The 21,083-nt window shown below is 39.8% G+C and overlaps 1 non-coding gene across 1 annotated transcript; it reads right to left on the bottom strand.

Annotated features, from left to right (window-relative positions):
* Nucleotides 1–19,609: 19,609 nt before the first annotated feature.
* On the bottom strand, nt 19,610–19,739 carry LOC114611515. The gene has a single exon (XR_003709846.1). It is a non-coding gene; the product is annotated as a small nucleolar RNA SNORA17 (small nucleolar RNA).
* Nucleotides 19,740–21,083: the final 1,344 nt, after the last annotated feature.

The following is a 21,083-nucleotide window of genomic DNA, read 5'->3' as shown; positions in this document are numbered from 1 at the left end:
CTTCCCAGCATTCCCTGCAAAAGGAAAGTGTAACTACTTAGTCAAAAGAATGTGGGACTTTGAGCTCTTAATGATACACATCATGTTTTGTAGGTTTGTCCCAAGACTGGTGGCTTTTAGTTCATGATTACCAAATTCCACCACAGCCACCACCACCCCCCCCCCCGCAAAGAGTTCCTTCGCATGAACATCTTTTAGAACATCTTTTAGCCTAGCATATTCAAGGCTGAGTGATCCTTTCTTCCAAAGGGGGATCTTCCCACAGTCTCCCCATCTTAACTGATCAAACTGATCATAATTATTTAAGATTTGTTTATTTTTTTATGTGAGAACATTGTCACTCTCTTAAGACATACCAGAAGCGGGTGTTGGATCCTATTACAGATGGTTGTGAGCCAATATGTGGTTGCTAGGAATTGAACTCAGGACTTCTGGAAGAGCAGTCAGTGCTCTTAACTACTAAGTCATTTCTCCAGCCCCATGATCATAACTTATTCATTTTAGTTACTCAGACCCAAAGTTTTAGAATCACCTTTGACCCATGGTATGTTCATACTCTGTCACCAGTTTGTTAGGGTGTCATCAAAATCACTATAGAAGAATTCTAACCTCCCATCTCTTCCCACTATGGTCCAGATACCTTCTATGATCCTGTTCTCGTGATGGTCTCTGTGCTTCTATCTTTACTTCACAGAGCAGGTTGAACAAGGTCCTCAAAACATACATTTGAGTTTTAACTCCTAGTACCTTGATTGTGCCTTTATTAAAAGCCTTTGTAGATACAGTTGAGAATCAAGATAAGATGAAATAACTTGGGATTTAATCATGTCCAGTAGCTGGTACTCTTACAACAGAAGAGGACAGAATGCAAGAACAAAGCATATAGAAGAAGGCTACATGAAGGCGGGTCAGAGATCGGAGTGACATAGCTACAAGCCTGTGATGCCAAGGATTGTCAAAACTATCAAGTTCTCAGAGGAGAGATTCTCTGTAGAGCTCTCAGAAAAAGTGTGATCCTGCAATGAACTGACTTTGGATTGAGCTGAATAAATGTCTTATTTGAAGCATAAAATGTATAGTACTTTATTTTAGCAGCCTCGGGAGTTAATAGACTCAGGCTATTCTCCACCTGCAACCACAGGGATCCTCTACAAGTCAAAGTCAGTTATGCCATGCAGCCTCTCTAACATCTCCAGTGACTTCCTTCTTCCAGCTCAAAAGGTAAATCCAGCAGTAAGAGCTGTGACCTCATTGCTGATGGTCTACACTCACACTGCCTCCTTGCTGCTGCCCAGCAGCCCATTCATCCCTGCTTTGGAGCATTTAATCCAATAGTCTCAATGCCTAGAACCTTTTTTTGTCTGATCTTTTCATGGATGGAGCTTCACAAGTTAAGTTCAATTCTGTCTTTATCCAAACATGAATGTCTTATGAAGATGCCTCCCTTCTTTAAACCTTCTGTCAGTTGCCAAGCTCCAGGCTCAGTATCTCCTGCCCACTTTTGTTTCTCTGCAGAGCACCCATCTCATCTAATGTATCCCATTAGCATGCCAGTGTTATACTGTCATCTCTAACCACTAAAACATGAAGCTCATACCAATAAAGAGTTTGGTCTGTTAACAGATACATCCCCTCTAAGTGCCTACAAGTCACAGGTGATAAATCAATATTCACAGGATGAATACTCAGAAAAATGCAGGACCTGTGATGCTTTGTCAGCCTTGGATATACACTTTGCTGATCCCGTTGTTACTTGAACAGTTGCTTAGAAAATTTGTGGGTAATCCAACTAAATGATAATTGTCAATTTCTCACTTTTATATAGACATGCATATAATTTTACACTTAATGTGTTTTCAGCATAATTATTGGCAAAACAGAAAGTAATGCAAGTGTCCATAAATAATAAAAACAATGAGTGCTAGCCATTACTGATTCTGAGACGTTCTTGTTTAAAGAAATTATTAAGTACTTCAAAACTTCTCTTTCTCATGTTAGAATGGACCCACTACAACCTCCATATTACCTATAATTAGATATTATTAAACAGTTGTGGATACAGGTTAGATGTCCTCAACAGTTGCCAGCCATGAAATCATCATAGGCTAAAACATTTCATCCTTAAGCATAAACTAAAATTGCAAACTATTTAGGTAAAAAATGAGATCATGAATCACCTGCTTGCATAATTTTCCTATCTGCCAACAATTGTCCAGGAGAAGAACTGTGCATGTGCGCACAATTCACACAGAAATGCAATCAACTTTGGCAGAAAATCAGTTGAACATATACTATATATTGGCAAAAATGTAAAGATAACAGCTGCTTCATTTTTGATTAACTATAAACAATATTTTACCTCTCAAGTCACTGGAAATTGTAGAAGTGATAAAATAAACACACACCCAGTTAGTGATTAAGAGCACATATTGCTCTTGCAGAGGACTCAAGTTCGGTTCCCAACACATACATAGGGTGGCTCACAGCCTGTAACTCCAGCTCCAGGGGATGTGACACCCTCTTCTGGCCTCCTTAGGCATTGCGAGCACAGACACAGACACACACACACACACACACACACACACACACTTAATAATAAAAATAAAGTCTTCAAAAATAAGGCAAAAGAAATACAAATGACTCGATTAGGGAGCAGGCTTAGTAAAGTTCTTGTAATGTGAGCACAGGGACTTGACCTTGATCCTCAGCACCCACCTAAAGCCAGGCACCTAGCAGACACCTATAATCTCAGCACTGGGTATGAGAGACAAAGGATCCTGGGGGATTGTGTACCTGCAAGGTTAGCCAAACTGGTGAGCTCCAGATTTAGTGAAAGACATTGTCTGTAAAACCAACGTGGAGAATAATTGAAGAAGGCACGTAACCTTGACCTCTGTCCACCACAGATGCACCTGAACACACATGTGCAAACACACACAAAGACACACAAACACAGAGAGAGAGAGAGAGAGAGAGACAGACAGACAGACAGACAGACAGACAGAGAAACAGAGAAACAGAGACAGAGACAGAGGAGGGAGGGAGGGAAGGAGAGATATGAATGTAACTAAAAGAAGAAGATAAAAACTTTGAGTATAAGAGAATTTCTATTGAATTATTTGTTATCTTGCCTAGCTGTAGATAAAGGTGACTTGGTTAATAGTGTTTCCATATCTACTGCATGTATATTAACATATACACTAAAATAAACCCCATTTTAAGGCTGAAAAGTTGACAAAAAATTTCCCTCCCAATATGAATCTAAGTGTTGTCAGGGAAATGTAGCATCCTTCGAGTACCCATCTAAATTCAGCCTCAGATGAGCTTTGATTTAATTCCTGTAGCACTCAGCTCTTTGACAGTTCCTCCAGATTGCTGATGTTATTACAAAAGGGAACAATTTGAAACACATTCCCTCAGAGTTAAAATGACTTCAGTCTGAATAGTTGTCTGATATCAACTTCATTGAAAAAGGGCAGGACAACTAATGGGTGGTAAAATAAACCCAAAGCAGTGGAAGTATATGCACATGAACATGAGTACATCCTTCAAATGTCAGAATTTGGGAAGAAACAAAACTTTGAGTATGAACTAATGACCATGCCCATCTTTCCTAGGAGGCTAACATGCTGTCGTTTTTACTCAGGCCCTTAGCATAACCTTCTCACTAGCAATAAGTAGTTTTCCAAGTTACTGATAACTGACAAATGCAGTCAAGTCTTGGGTGCTGTATATGAAATCATGATATCAAGTACAGTCAAGTCTTCAGTGTACACGTATTCAGATCATGTACACGTATTCACGTAGGAGAAGACAATTTGGATCCAGGCAAACTCTATATCCATCCTTAAAGCTTCTATGAGCATGACAAGCCCCCTCCTGGCCACAATGGCATACTATAAAGAAGTTCCATAAGAAAAACAACACTGTTCCACATGACGTTATTTTCCACCTTAACGACAGGGCCCTTCATGTGACTAGCACTGATAAGTGCTTGCTGAACAAATGAATAATGTTCTCTGTTAGTGTGCCTCTGGTAATGTACCTCTAAAATGCAAATCCTCTCATCTGCCTCATAATGAAACTCCTATACTCTCCACGTTGTCCTAACTGCCTGTTCTTGATGTCAGCATTCAGAGCTGCAGGTCCAAGCTTTACATGTTTGTTTTATGCTACTCTGGACTTTTCATTCCAGAGAAACAGTTTTGATAATGTAATGGACTCTAGGGCCTGCTTTATGAGTTGAGGGATGATGGCAAATATTAATTCAGCACAGTTATAGCAACCATTGCGGCATAATACAAAATGGTAGAACAATATGTAAGAGAAGATGCTCAGCTAATCACCTCAGTGATCCTCAGATAACATGTAAAGGTGGGCCTATTGGTCTGGTAACTGCACAAATGATTTTGTCTTTTCTGTGTATCTAACTAGAAGTTTGTCTGTCTGTTGATAAACTTTCATGAGATCTCAGAACATGATCACAATTATTCTCCTTTAACCTGAAAAGACTGATAAAACTTCTAAATTCTTGGCAATATAAGGAATCCAAACAACTCACCAGGATCTAGAAATCTTTGAAATCCATTATAAACTTCCTAAGAGTAGCTCGTCTCCTGACACTGCCTTTTGCCCCACATCTCTCACAACCCCATGCCCATATAAATATGATACATACTTAGAATATGTATGTATGTATGTGTGTGTGTATGTGTGTATGTACATATGTACGTATGTACGTGTGTATGCATGTATGCACATATGGATGGATGGATGGAAGGATGATGGATCCTCTATTTCTAGCATCTCTGTCCTATTTCATGCGGTCTCTTCTGCTAACAATCTATCCATCTGGGTCCTACCTCTAGCACTCACAATTAAGTTTCACTATCTTTCTTTTATTTAAAGATTTATTTTCTTATATATTTTAGGACTTTGTCTGCACACATCTCTGCACAACCGAAGAGGGCATCAGATCCCATTATAGATGTTTGTGAGCTTCCATGTGGGTGCTGGGAATTGAACTTAGAATCTCTGGAAAAGCAGCCAGTGTTCTTAACCACTGAGCCATCTCTCCAGCCCCTCGTTATCTTTATATACACTACTGCCAACCTGTTTCAATCTGTTCCTGCACCATTTATAGCCAGGAACAACCTGACTCCATGGTTTGATCCTTCATCTAGATTCTTAAAGTCATTTTATAAAACTTCTAATGTCATCTACAGTCTACAAAGGTGACTCTGTTCCTGCAAATATATACCATCCCTTTGATGTATTTATCAATCTTTAATTTTTGACTGTCTTTTGTGACTTTAATGGTGTCTGGTTAGTGAATACTTTTCCTGTTCTAGATCTTTAGTAGAATAATCAAAAGAGCCTTATCATTCTGGATATTCCTACTCAGGCGCCGAGCATGAGTAAAACAAATTTTGCCATTCTAGTTTCTGATTAAGTGTGACCATATGTGCAATTTGATGTGGTACAGAACCACCAATGTGATGGCTGACAACCACTGCTTCATGACACTAGTTACGGGATTAGCTATTTCTCAGCAATAGATAAACATTCAACATCATGTGCTACACTTACAAGTATTTGTGTCTAATTGCCTGTGACATTGGGCTTTCTACAGATAACAGCAGTAACATCTTTCTTTAGTATGCTCTTCTGCTATGTGGACTTTCTACACCTTGAAAAAAGTGAAACACAATTTATCCTCCTTTGAATTTGGAATGGTCCTGTGGACTTGTTTGTAACAACATTATGTAGAGCTAATAATGCTTGACTTCCATTGTTAGTTCAAGAGATCTTTGGCTTCTACTTTGAATCCCCTTCCTCCTCCCTGTACTCCTTTTGGATTTCAGCAACTATGCTAGAAGAAACTAAGCTTCTTGGACAGACCATAAGTAGATGCTCCAGCCAACACCTATAACCAAGACCCATTGATTATTTTAATCCAGAAACCAAACCATGAGGGAAAGGAAAGACACTAGTTATTCCCAGTAGAAGGAAGATATAACCACTCCTAAGAAGCCTTGTCTGAATCCCTGATGATAGAATCTCAAAGAAAAGCAGATTGTCATTGTATGTTAAAAAAAAAAAAAAACAACCTTGTTAGTTTGATATTCATCAACAGATAACTAGTGAGACAGGCTTCCTCAGAGTTGTATCCCAGTTGGTACCATGATTCCTGAGTCATGAAGAAGACACTCATCAAATACATATCTGAGTATCCCTTGACTGCTATTTTTCTGTGTGTTTGTTATTATATATAATCTTGGACACTATCACACTTAAGTCATATAGGGAAAGAATGTGCAAACTAGGTTTGTCATACTGTTTTCAGAATTTGTACCAAGTCAACCTTTCCCCCTTTTTTTCATTATATAAAATCTTATGAAAGTTGGACCCAGAAAACTAAAATGGAATAAAATAAAGGAAAGAATTCAGTACATTGAAAGTCAGTCCAATTTAGTTAAATATGGGTCATTTGTTCTCTTTTCCAAATTGTTCATCTTGTGTTCCCCTGTTCCATTTTATAGGGGGGAAAGTATTTCTAAATGTCCTGTATGATCATGGCTTTTCTTTCTCCTACAAAATCAAAATTAATACCAAAATGCTTCTCAGCACAATTCTTTGGTTGCTTAACTCAATAAAATGTCTATAACATTGAAAAGTACTTTTAAAAATATGTCTTAAAAGCCAATATATGGTAACTGCCTTTCCTTGGGAGCTCACTAGTTTTTCCAGCTTTTTCAGGAAATGAGGTACTCAGGTGAATTTTCCAGATAGCCTCCTTCTCCTCAAAGGACTTAAAAAGTTCATAAATCTTCTACCATGTGGAGTCAGTTACCCCTGCAGTACCCTAACTGAACGAATAAGGTCTGACCAACCCTTGTAGCATCAGTAAATCAGAGGCTTAGGAACTTCCAGTTTAAAATTCCATAAAGACTAATGGCTACATACACAGACCTGAGAACTCACTGGAGCAAACCCCACTAAGAATATATCCATGAAAGTAGTTCAAGTTTATTAAACCCCCTCCTAACTTTCAAATTATTTCTTTAGAATCGTGGATTGTATAGGACCAGTCCCTCGGGCCAAGGCCACAAGTTTATTTCAGTTCTTGACAGCCTAACTGTGGGCTGGGGATGTCAAAGTTCTCTGGCTACACTGATCCAGATAATAGTTAAAGTGCTGTCTCAGAATTTCCCGATATGCACATGAAAATGTTCTTCTGTGTATAGATTTTATGTGTTCCTTTCACCATGATTCTGTTAGCTCGGTTCTTGTTGATAACATTAAGTACTTGGCTCTCAACTTATCTAGCTATATAGCAGCTGTATGTGTGTCAGGCCCAGACTAATGCTGAGAACAGAAAAATGAACAACACAAGTCTTCCCACTATAGAAAACCTGTCTATCAAAAATGAGAGGCCAGCAATTCTTTGTAGGGACATAGGGTCATTTGCTTTCATATTGCCTATGGATCCCTTCAAATACGACTGCAGACTTCAATTGTGTCAAAGACCCCGTGGCCCACGAAACCAAACATTTACTGTTGGTGTAGAAGGATTTTGTGAGAAGTTTCATGACAGCTGCAACAAGTTAAGAATGTAATAATAGCAGCGGGGGTGGGGTGAATAGGGTGGGCGGGGTCCTGTAAAGAAGAGCATAGGTTTCTAGGAAGCATCTTGAAAAGAAGTGCTTGAGCTGTGTGCTGAAAACTGGGCAGAAGTCCTGTGAGAGTTGGTCTGCTTTTCAACAGGGCTCTTCTGAGGACAGCACAATAATGGGCCAAGGCAACCAAAGACCAAGGGAGAAGGAAGACTGAGGAGGCCTTCGGTAGGATTCCATTCTGTCAACAATAAGTATGCAGCAAAGGGTTTTAAGCAGAGGACTCGTGGTGGAGACAACAGATTTAAGGGGTGCAAGCAGAAAACCCAATGAAGATTCTACTGCAATAAGCTGAGCAAGACATAATGACTCAGGACAAAACCAGTGGTTATGGGGACGGCAAAAAGTCACAGGTCTTAGGGAAACAGAATTCGCAATGGTGACTCTTTGCAGCATAACTCCTAGTGACCAGTCTTTTCTCGTCAAATATATCCCTACACACAAGAACAAGGATTGGTGCTTACCTGTGGGGTTGAAAAAGGCTAATCTTTGGTAGAGTTTTCTTTTAATTAGCATTGTTCAGTGGCAACTGGTGATTATTTGTGCCTTTCTTGCTATTTGCTGTCTCTGAGGCTGTGCTTATAGTGAGGCCAGCATGCTGAGTGTAACCAGCCCTTTTATATCTAGGTGGTCATTGAGGCAAGCCCTGACTCATTCGCAAAGTAGCTCTGTGTCGTTGGGCAAGTTATTTGACCCTTTAAAAAATTAAACATGTTAATTTGCATTTTTATTTTAATAACTAAATGGTAGTTTTCATTCCACCATTTTCATATTTACATGCCATGCTCTCCACTTATATGCTCTCTCTCACTTCTTTCTCCCTCCAAATAGTTTCTCCTCTGCTTTCATGTCAAATAGATAGATGATAGAGATAGATAGATAGATAGATAGATGACAGATAGATAGATAGATAGATAGATAGATAGATGATAGATAGATAGATAGATGTTAGATAATAGACAGACAGACAGACATATAATTAATACATAAATAGATGATACAAACAGGATAGATGATAATAGAGGGATGGTAATAGACTTCTGATTACTAGACACCAAATCTAAAATTTTCATTAATTCCCAATAGTGCCAACAACCTGGGGTCAAGTCTTGAACATACAAACTTTTGGTGGATACTCAAAGCCCTAGCCATGATACTTTTAAATAACAGAAATGTACTCTTGCCAGTCAGCATGTAAAGGCATTTGCTACCACAACCTGAAAACCTGAATTCAACCCCAGAGTTCACATGGTGAAAGCAATTCTTGCAGGTCTTCCATGTATGCTGTAGCACATACATGCATACGCACACACATATAAACAGAGAGAGAGAGAGAGAGAGAGAGAGAGAGAGAGAGAGAGAGAGAGAGAGAGAGAGACTACAGAGGCAGGCACTTACAAAAATAACTTGAGAAAAACATAAAGTTGGGTGGGTATGAAATGGGGAATGGTGCACATGACCAAAACATATTGTATGAAATTTCTGAAGAAATAATTTTTTAAACTATACTTATGCTGCTGAAGTAATTGAGTGGATAAAAATACCTGCTGCCAAGTATAAAAACCTAAATTCCATCCTGAAGAAGGAGAAAATTAACTCTCAATAGGTGCTCTCGGGCCTCCGTGTACATGCCATGGCATATACACACACATGAGTGCCTGCACACACACACACACACGTGCACACACATACTGAATAGATAAATAATAAATGTGAAATAATCAAATGTGCTTCTCTGAGTTTTAGAGACTTAGGAGTCAATATCAATGTACCAGTACATTTGGTGTCTGATGAGGGACCATTTCATCTCTACCTGTCTAAGTGACAAACAGTGATGAATAATTTTAAAACATTATACAGGTGTAAAGAATGTCTCCTTCTTGAAGACTTTTGGAAAGCCTAAGTCTTTGTGGAATTCTGGTGGCTCTTTTCTTCAGGCATCTACTTGTAAAGTGTCATGCAATCAGTACATTTATTAAACTCATTTCCCCCACTTATCAAATCTGTGATTATCATCAGCATATAAAGTAGAAATTCCTGGTTTCTTTGGAGACTCAGGTATGTCACGTGATGTTTTTATGGAAGCTGTCTTATGAAAGGATGTTTTGCTGAAGCAGACATGTGAGAGAATGTTTTGCTGGAACTGACACTTGAGAGGGTGTGTGATATTTAGAAAGAAGATAAACATAATCCCACAGACAGTGAGAAGATGCTCTTGCATTGCTAGCCACACAATGTTTACTGGTCTTTGCTGATTACACTCTTGCATTGGTACAACTTGCAATGCTTTACTGGTCTTTGCTGATCTTCACTTGTCATGACTTCACAGAGAGAAATGCATCAAAGACTTCTCATGGCATTTGGGCTGCTTCTTGTTGCTTCCTCAGACTCGTGCTGACTTGATGTAGCCTCTTGGTTTCTTCTGGATCTAGCCACCACTACTGAATTGTGTTTGGTGTTTTGGAGTGGAGTGCTCCAATAACCTGACAATGAAGATTGGAATTGCCCTAAAGAACTACTTTTAAATAAGTCCATATCCCCCTTGTCCTATTAACCATCTTTCTCCTCTATCTTTGGATGGTGGGATAGAAGCGAGGTTGAAGAGTTTAAGAACTCTTATTAAAATAGCTTTGGAAAATCTAAGTTTACAGATATACGTACGTGTGTGTGTGTGTGTGTGTGTGTGTGTGTGTGTGTGTGTTTATGTGTGTAGCACGTACTTTGAAAATTACCCTTTAAGTGCTCTTCCTACTACTCTGACTTCTGACTTCTGTCCCTGTACTTCTGGGAGCGTATGAAAGACTGAATGAACAGTCTTACCATAAGATACAGAAAAAGTCTTATGTAGTGAAATGTTATATTATACAGTTATCTATGTGGGGCTGCCTAGAAACATTGAGTATTTCTGTGGATTCTATATAGACCACTTCTCCTCATCCAGACAATGAGTTTATCTTACCCTGTTCTTGGGCTATGTGCAGGGCCATGTGCTATCCAGGGCTTTGTTCTGAGTCTCAATTTGGCCATTCATTTATTTACTCTATCTCCATAGCATTCTTACAGACTTGATTCACGTGGCCTGGATGTTTCTCTCATATCCACTAAAGGTCTCATCTGCCCTCCCTGCTGCTGTCATTTGGCTGCCCAAGCCTCATTCATTTCCCTCGGTTACATATACAGATATGTCGGGCTTTCCCATTTCCAATTTTCTTAGAATAAACCAGCTTAAGAGTGCTTATTAAGAGGGGTAGAAAAATAGCCAGCAAAAAAGTTAAAGATTATAGAAAGGAAATCATGGATAAAGCCAAGTCTCAGAAGAAATAAGGGACATGGAGGTTGCAGTGCAGGAAATTCATCTTTGAGACCTGACAGGAAAAAGTAAGAAAAAGATGTGGACTCGAGTGTAGAACGCATTGTAGTATCTATTCATTTTTAGTGGAAGAAAAAGGAACCATGTTGTGTAACAGATTCCTCCAAGAATGAAACATTCTTTCTTCCAGAGAGTCTCCTTAAGATAAACAACTCAAAATTGCTTCTGAAAGTCCTTGAAACTGACCAGGTTCACTAGGCCACTCACTTCAAGAGTAAACAATCCATGCTGCTAAAAGTCACACACAGTTAAACCAAGCTACAAAGAAGACTTGAACAAACAAAATTGCAAAGAAGGCTCTCATACTAGCTAGACTCCCAGACTAGCTGCCTGTTTAGATCAACTGACTCACTTAGAAAGGACATTCAACCCACTGAACTGTCTGCTGACTGTCCAGTGTGTTCCAGGTTCCCAACTTTGTGAGCTGTTACCGGTGCTGGGGTGGGCTTTGAGTCATTTCTGCTTCTGTAAGTAACCCCTTTCTCATATTCCTGTAGACAACATCAATAAAACTCACTTGTTCACCAGGTTAGAGTTTGGTAGTATGCATACTTGGTCTGTCGTAGTCTCTGTATCTGAAGTGAGTAGACATGTGTGTTGTAGATCCCTAAGAAATGTTTTGTCACACAATGGACCCTTCTGAAGCTGCTTGTGGTCAAAAGTCATAAAGAAAATTAAGGAGTGGGTGTTGAGAAGAATGAACTACTTGGGGCTAAGAGTTAAAGACTTCTTGGACCTCCTACAATTACCATGTCCTTGCTATGCCAACTTTAGCCACTTGTAGAGGCTTTATATCATCATTTACATCTGAAATAGTCCAAGTTTTAACATTTTGCCTGAAAGGTTAAAGCCCCAATGCTCTGAACAGTGGTGCAACTTTCTCTAATAGACAGCATCCTGGTATAGCTTTCCATGACAGAACCGCGAAATCACCTCCATCTGATTTAAAGTGAAGGAGACACTTATTACTAAAAAGGAAAAAAGTTCACATTTTCATAACATTTTTTCATTATGGGCATTATTCTGGTGTGTAGCCAAGCACCAATCAGTTCTGGGTAGTACCTACATTCCAAACCAACTCTGCAAGAATATATTAGCCTATGAACAATAAACTATTGTAATGTTCCTTTGTCTCAACATTAGACCTTAAAGAATAGCACACCACTGTTCTCTTGATTATTTTCTCATGAACCTGGGGTGTTTGATTTATGCTTGAATATTTCCACATCGAAAAATATTCTGGTGTGTTATAATCAAGTTTTAATCTTCTAACAGGATGATACAGGGGAAATACTTAATCCATCAAAATAACTCCAAACCATGTGCTTTTTCAATCACAGTCCTCCCACCACCCCCAATGGCATATAGTTTCCATGATGTTTGGATTGCAAACGGCTTTGCAATTTATGGCCACTGGCTCATTTCCAGTTCCCTGATATGTCCATGCTGTACTAATGCCATCCTGCAAACGTTCCCTGGCAAGATTTCACAGGGGTGTCCGTGGGTATGGGTTAGTGGGAGTAACAATAATCTCACTAAGAAATAGCAATCAGTCTTAAACTCTTGTTCCAAGCGCCTTGATAATTCATCATAATACTAGTTTTGAATGGAAAGAGAAGCCTAACAGAAAGAGAAACAAAAATCAAGCAAGAGTTCACCTAGAGCAAGGTATTTTGCATAAGCTTATGCATTTAAATTCAGGAAATTATCACGCAGAGAAAAAAAAAAAGGCTCGGTTTCATAGCTTACACAAACACTCAGCCAAGCATTAAATTCCAAATAGGTCTGATTCATGAGCCTGTGATCATTTTACTCCACTCCAATTATGCTTTTTTTTAAATTGGCATATATTTTTTGTATATAGTGATGGGTTTATGAAAACAATATCTTTTAAATATACAATGTACTTTGACCACAGCCAGCACCTCCACACCCTCTCCTTTTTACTCCCTCCTCTTTCCCACTTCTGCTCATCTCCTTTCCGCCCCCTCCCAGTCTCCATTTTGTGCTTTCACATCCTGTGTATGTGTGTGTAGCTTTATCTGTCTATATATAGAATCTAGGATCTGTAAACCATAGAAAATATGTGATACTTGTGTTCCCAAGTCATGATTATCTCGAGTTGAATCCATTTCCCAGCAAATGACATAATTTTGTTCTTCTTGATAACTGAGTCAAACACCATTTTCTATGTGCACCATATTTTTCTTTACCCATTCATCTCTTAAGAAACATCAGATCTGGTGCCATAATTACACTGCTTTGACTAGTGCTGTAGTAACATGGATGTGCAAGCATCTCTGTGATATGTTGTCTTTGAGTCATTTGGGTATATAACCGAGAGTGGTATAGCTGGGTCATATGGTCATTCTATACTGGTCGTTCCATGTTTATTTTTGTATTTGGCTGAACCAATTTACATTCCCACTGGAGGTGGATAAGTGTCCCCTTGTCTCCACATTCTGCCAACATTCTTTGTTTCTTGTTTTCTGAAATATAGCCATTTTGACTTGGATGAGATAGATTCTGAGTATACACTAAATTGCATTTCCATAATGGTCAATGAAGTTGAACATTTCAACTGTCAATTGGCTGTTTACACTACATCTCTTGAGAACTATTTGCTCATTTGCCTATTCATTACTTGAATTGTTTAGTTGTCTATATTTGTTTTTCAGCTCTTTCTATATTCTAGATATTAATCTTCTGTAATATATACCATTAACAATTACTTAAAAACCAGAATAAGTAGCTCTCAAAGTCTGTTCATCAAATTTTCACTAGAAACTTAATATCTTTCATAATGTACTTCTAAATTTCCCCATTGAATACACAGGTTAGGGGAATTTGGTCACCCAAGACAAAAAGGAAGCATGTCTTCCATGGGCCGCATAAACACATTACACAGAAATAAATAAGATCTGATAATGCTCCAGATTTGAATTCAATCCAGATATTTTGAAAAGGGAAATCATACATTATAGTACATTAAATAACTAAAATTAAGGAAAGTTATTAGAGTAAATTTTCCAACAAAGTTAGCTTTTTTCAGTGTATAAGGACCGTATTAGTCATACTGTAAAGGATGACTCCCTTTGTCTCAGTTCATTCCTTAGAATGTGCATGCAGACATTGTTGAATATAAAATATGTATATAACAGCATATAACACCCGAGCATTATTTGTCTTTGATAGTGCAAAGTAAAACAACTCCTTCACACATTCCATTCTAGTAATTTATCTCAAGATATCAATTTTTGAAGAAATAGAAGCATTTGCTATTCAAGAGAATAGCTTTCTCTCTAAAGTATATTTTCCTCAAATTAATTTTCAACCCTGAAAAATAAATATAATTTTGTGAATTAATAAATTGAAAATGTCTTTACTTCTTAAGAAACCCAAATTTTTATAGATAAATCTGCTTCCCTTTTATATCTTACCTTAGGGAAAAATGAAACAGCACAGTAGTTTGAGAAACAGTACATGGTTTGGCCTTTGAAACAAACAAATCAAGGTCACCACCACTTATAAGCCATGCAAACTCATATGAGCTACACAATTTCTGTAAGGATCAAATGTTTTCATCTCTGAAATAGAGATCTTAGAACCATCTCTGCAGAATCTCTGTGTGAGAGATGTCACATGTTGGTGATCATATCTATTACTGCCTGTCAGTCAACAATGGCCATGGCTTAGCGCTTCATTTCCAGTAGATAAAATTCATTCCTATGAAAACTTAGAAATTCTAGAAGACACAGCCTTGTGAACATTTTAATGTCATTTTATCAACACTAGAGAATAGGTCAAATAGCCTTTACCCCAAATCACTGGACTAGAAATTATTCCAGTTATAGGATATTTATATATGTTTAATGAGATCACCTGGAAGATAGGACCCAAGGCTAAGCATGAAATTCCTTTTTAAATGCATTAATAGTCTGAAAGTAGTATCATGCATTTTTGGCTTATTTACACTTGGATTATGATCACTCATCACATGAGAACATGAGATAGGGAATTTCAATTTGGGTATATTTTGGATCTTGAATTTTTGATTAAGGATGGTCAACTCATATCATGACTTCTGTAGAAACAGCATTTGTAGCAATCTTCAGGGTCCTCCCTAAGAATCTGAGACCATGAGCAGCCTCTATCCATATAAAGAGACCTCAGGACATCACAACTTAAACGTTGGGAACCTCTCTGATTTCACTCCATCTCATCACACTTCTGTCAAATCACTGTCTTTTCTTTCATCAACCAAATAAATCACATTTACTGAGCACTAGGCTTGATATTTTGAAAGTAGACAAAAGTCATATAACTTAGACCTGAGGCTAGAGGTTTTTGCAATTTGTGGGAGAGTCCAGAACCCTGCCAAAGAACCAGAGATTGCTCAAGACAGTAGATTATTTAGTGTGAAGCTGGAAGATACAAAGAAGTTCAAAGAACAGAAATAATTGAAGGTGAAAAAATTCTTTACATCACCTCCCACAAGACTGAATGTTTTTGCCTTTCATAGAATGTATTCTGAGAGTCAGCAATTCCAGGATGTGGGATGTTTTCAGTGTTTCACCTGGGTCCTGGGAGAATGAAATTTAGGGAGTTTGAGCAGTCATTTTCCAGACAACTTTCAGATACAAGGGGGAATCAGAAAAGCTGTCCCTTAGCCCTCAACAAAATTGATATTCACAACCAGTGTTTCCCACCCAACGACTTGTATATACTACCCTTTCACTCCCAACTTCATATACAGCCAGGCTAAGCATTCAAGGAAGATCTAGTGCACTGCATACATAGTATCAGATTCACGTGAAAATAGCTTATGATAGTTTTACTCTCACACCCAAATACTGTTTCAGCCATTAAACAGCATAAACATGTAGACGTGATATCTCTTTCCAGTTTCATTTCACACGTGTATACATTATAATTCTCCACTGTTCATGCTGGGGCATCATTTGGCAGCCCAGGCAACAATACGACCACTCTTTATTGGAGCTGGGTTATAGGTACTTGAGAGGCATCCAGCTTGTCTTCATGATTTCAGAATAAGTGCGGTTAAAGCCTGAACTGTCTTCTCCAGCTATCTTGATAGAGACTGTCTACTCTTCAGTAACCCAGTTACACTACTGTGCAATAGCTGCCATTTTAGCTACGAAAGGAAAGTTGCTCCCAGAGTTTCATAATAGCCTAATGACTAGGAAAGAAAGAAGAATTGGAAAAAGGAAGAGAAAAGAGAAAACTATCTGGAAAAATTGAGGAAGGAGGTGGCCAACATATCTATAGAAGTCCTAACTGTTCAGGGAGATTGCTATAATAATAACCATCACTGCCACATTGATTTCTATCATTCATATCCTTGAATTTCATAATCCTTCTAAAGAAATATCCTATCTTTAAGTGTTTCTAAACACTAATGAAGAAGTAAGATTGTATTTCTCTAAATACATGACACAGAGAGAGAAGGCAACTGATGCACTAGTCAGGATTTTCTCACAGTGATGAACAGCAGAGAGACTGCTTATATCATGGCAGCCAGGAAGTGGAGTGGCTAAAAACAAGACAATTGTTTTCCAGGTTGGGCCAAGGGCCTCCAAGTAGGCTTCAGCTTGTTTGCCACACCTCCCAGTAATGCTATCACATTGTAAATCCAGCAGGAAATTAATCCATTGCTTAGGTAGAAACCAAGTCATTTCCTAAAAAAACATGAGCTAGCAACCCTGATGCGCTGAGCCTGTAGGAAACTTTTTATATATAAACTATAATGCCAAAGATCAAAGAGAATGACTGAACCGTAAGAAGCAAGTGAATAGCACCCAGCCTAGACCTCTAAGAAGGCTCCCAGAATGTGAAAATAGGTTTGTAAGGTGCCTAGCTTTGATGTACTAGAACCCATATTAAAACAAAACAAAAATCATGCAAATCCTACTCACAGAGAAATATATTTAAGAAAATTAGACAAATAATAATCCAACTTATTAAACTCATCTAGTGTTTCTATTACTGTGTAAGAAAACTAAAAATTAAGTCTGTAATAGTCATTTTTAAATTTTTTGTATTGGTTCTTTGTGAATTTCATATCATACACCCCAATCACACTCATCTCTCCCTCCCTCTTTATCTGCCCTCTATCCTTGCAGTTTCACCCCAACAGAGAAAGATCTCATTGTAGAAGCTGTAGTGTGTCACAGTGTGTCCCATGGTATACATTTTTGTCAACATTTCTTTGCTTGCAAATGCTCATTTCAATGTCTCATTGGTCTGATATAAGCTACTCTATCAATATTGGATCTGCCTTGGGACTCCTCTTGTATATCCTGTTATTGTCTTACATCATGGAGATCCTGTAGCTCTGGATCTGTAGGTAGAACCAGCCTCTTCATGAGCTCCAGCAGTTCATTGACGGGGAAGATGTTGGGCGGGCCAATTCAAAGTCCTGGATCTGGGCTTGAGAGTATCTGAACTCGTCAGCCTGCCAGCTCTCCCAGTCTCATGCCTTCAGGGCTGGCTCACCAGCCACCCCCAAAACCATGGCCATCTTTTACCCTGCTGCCCAGACAAGGTGCAGGGCCCCACTTTCCCAAGTGTTGCAGCTGGTAAGGGACATCACCAATTCTCCCTCTCTCTTGACCCCAGGGACAGCTCTTTTGCTGCTGTAGATGGCGAGGTCACAAGGGAGGGGAGGGAATCTCTCCCTTGAGATGCCACTTCACAGTTGATAAGGGGCAAGCATGGCTCTCCCACACACACCTTCCCAGGGACAGCTCACCCACAACTCCCACATCAAAGGCCAGTTCTACTATGCTGCCAAGGCAAGGTGCAGTGTAGGTAGTCTTTCCTACTTTGTGGGTACTTCTTTTCCCCACCCTTCATCCCTCTGAATTTTACCTCCTGTCACTGGATAGGAGAGAAACAAGGATAGAGAGAGAGAGGAATTAGAACACCCCCCGCCCAAGTCTGATTTCTTTCCTTTAGTTTCTTCTTTGGTCACAGCTACTAACAAACTGCAACCAACCTCTCTGAATGACCAACGTCCACCAACCCTGCCCATTGGCTCTAGAATTTATATAACCTCTGAAATGTTCCCAGAAGTCCAAATATCATACAATCACAGAAAATGTCTGCAGCTGGCAAAACCATGCCTCTGCTAAAGCATGAGGCAAATCATAGTCAGCTGCTTCAGACAGTTGAAAGCAGCCCCATATCCCTACACCTGGTATTAAAATGAAAACATATTCTTATACTATTTCTGTGTTTTTGTTTGGTTTTGTTTTTTAAGAAACCAAACTTCCAGAACTCTCACTGTGGTATGGGCCTGCTCTCCTGAGTGTTGCAGCAGATGAGGGGCAGGACCAGCTCTCTTGTTCTCATGACCCCAGAGCCAGCTCTCCTGCCTGCCATAGATGGCAAGGGTTGAGGGTAAGGGAGGGCACCTCTCCCTTGCCCACACTGCCACATGACAGACAAGTTGCGGGACCATCTATCCATACTGACACCTTCAAGACCTACTGACCCAAATCCCATCCATTAGGGTCAGCTCTACTGTGCTGCCTAGGTGAGGTACAGCACCCGTTCTCCCAAGTGCTGCAGCTGGTGAAGGGTCCGGCCAGCTCTCCTGCCCTCATGAGCCCAGGGCCAGTTCTCCCACCTGCTGCATGTGGTGAGGTGGGAAGAGAGAAGAGGATATCTTTCCCTCAGTCATGCCGCTGTAGGGGAGACAAATGGTAGGACCAGCTCTCCCATGCTTATATCCTTAGGGCTAGCTCACCCAAAACTCCTATGGTGTGCAAGATCTACTCTCCCAAGAGCTGCAGCTGGCTATGGGTGGGGTCACCTCTCCTGTTCTCAAGCCCTCAGGGCTAGCTCTCCCACAAAGCCCAGGTAAGGGGTGGGTTCAGGTTTACACAAAGCTCAGACATCAGCGTATCCCTGGGCAGCAGCCCAAACCAAGAACGTCTGCTTGGCCTTTGGTTGTAACAGACTCCTGCTGCCACAGATCCAAACATGGTCCCCAGTGGCAACACAGACCAGGACTCCTACTATTGTTCCAGGTGGCATCACTAGCTTCTCACATGGAGCTGTTCCTTACTACCCTGGAGTCTCCAGTTCTATCTCTCTTCATTATGCCCAAATCCTTCTGTTTCTCTTTCTCTCCCATTTCTCCACCACTTACTTGCTCCTCTTAGCAGTGCCTGGAGTCTCTGAGAGTCTAGGTTGTCTCAGGAGTGGTCTCAGGAGTGCTATGCCCTGTTTGTGTGTTATGACACAGAGCAGGAGTCATCTTAGTCCTGGTCTTCCCTGGCCCAGGCCTAAATAGCACCAGACTGAGCTCCCAGTCTGGGCTCCATGGCACCAGTCTGGTGGCATCTCAGGCTTGCTCCTCACCCAGCCCAGCTGAGTGGCTGTTTAAAGGGTCATCTGTCTTGAGTTCACTTGTGCCCAAGGCCAAAGGTCCCAGGTTGGGTTCTTCTAGTCTCTGGCTTGCTCCCCATCTTGGGAGCCCACTTTGGGCCTATCTGGCACCAATCTAGTGGTCATCTCAGGCTTGCTTTGTTCAGGGAGTGTTAGGCTACTAATCATTCAGATGTTGTAGATCAGAACACTGAACATAGGCATAGACTCTCTCCTCTCTGCCACCTACTGATGCACATGTGACACAGCAGCACACCTACAGTGCTGCTAGGGGCAGATGTAATAGTCATTTTAAATGCACAGTATACTTACTAACTGAAGGGTTTGGTTTTGCTACTGCAAAAGAGTGATTAGATTTCGTATTTGCCTTGAATACAGCAAAAGGTTTCTATGATGGGGCCATTTCAGATTGCAGTTTAACTCAGTGCTTAGTGAGTTGTTTATTCACAGATCACTTTTATTCATTTACCATTGACCACCATGTTCTAGTGTTTTAATCAGGTGTCAAGGTCTTGGCTTCTGCCTCCATTGAGCAACTCCAATAGCTACATTTTGGAGACTGGGAGAGCTGTGCAGAAGTAGAATTCATTCACAGGAATCTTTTGAACCCACTCTGCTTTCCCCATAGCTGGATGCCAGTAGCTCTCAGCTCTCCCAATCAAAGCTATCAGGGAAGTCCTACCCTTACTGATGTGTGTGTGTGTGCATGCCTGCACGGGTGTGTGTAAACTAACAGATAGAAAGGACTTCTTAGAAATAAACAATGTACTGCTTGTAAGATCATTCTTCACACAAAATGTGGCCGGTTTTTCCTCCCTTTGGTTCTTCTGTTCTTTTTCTCTATCCATGTATCATCTCCACACATTTTTAAAGGTACAAAACTATAGTAAGTCCTTATCTCTAATCAGCAGAAGCTGTTGATCATTCAATAAATGTGAATTAAAGGCTACTATTGCTACTTCACATTCCTCTTTACTACAATTTTATGGTTTTGTTTAAATATTAACCAGGTATACACTTACTACTAAATCTGAGCTCAAATATAAATAGCAGTTATATTGCTAATTATGTGTGCAACTGTAGGTAATTTCTCTCTGGGTCCTAATTTCTTCCTGTTCAAGATACAGAGACTTTGATACTGTCATGGCAGAAATACCTTGAACATATTTGTTGTCGTTTTAATTCCCATGACCTCAGAGACAACTTAGAAAGGGATCTTTTAAATAACATGAAACCCTTAAGGAGGTTCCTGATTCATTCTGACTAGTGTTCTAAAAAGACGAGGCAAGGGCTCGTGTGTATAAAGACCAAGTGAAGTGACAGGCAGCTGCAAACCAAGGAGAGTAGCATCAGGAGAAAGCAAGTCTGCAACACTTTGTTCTTGAACCCCTGGCCCCAAGACCTATGAGAAAATAAATTTCTAGTTTAAGCCATGCAGTTTTTATTTTTATGGCAGCCGCTTGGCAAATTGTTGTAGACGCTAACTGTGGCTTATGGAGGATCAGCTTTTTCCCCTCAAGGAAACTAAACACATAAAATACTTCGTGGCAACAAAATACATTTTTAAAAATGCTTCATTACACATTGGCTATCAGACAATATTAGCAAACTAAGACCTACAA

The sequence above is a fragment of the Grammomys surdaster genome, unplaced genomic scaffold (genome assembly GCF_004785775.1).
Source record: "Grammomys surdaster isolate TR1022 unplaced genomic scaffold, NIH_TR_1.0 126113, whole genome shotgun sequence".
NCBI lineage: Eukaryota > Metazoa > Chordata > Mammalia > Rodentia > Muridae > Grammomys > Grammomys surdaster.
Note: the sequence above shows the minus strand (reverse complement) of the source record. Positions and strands in the feature narration are given on the sequence as shown.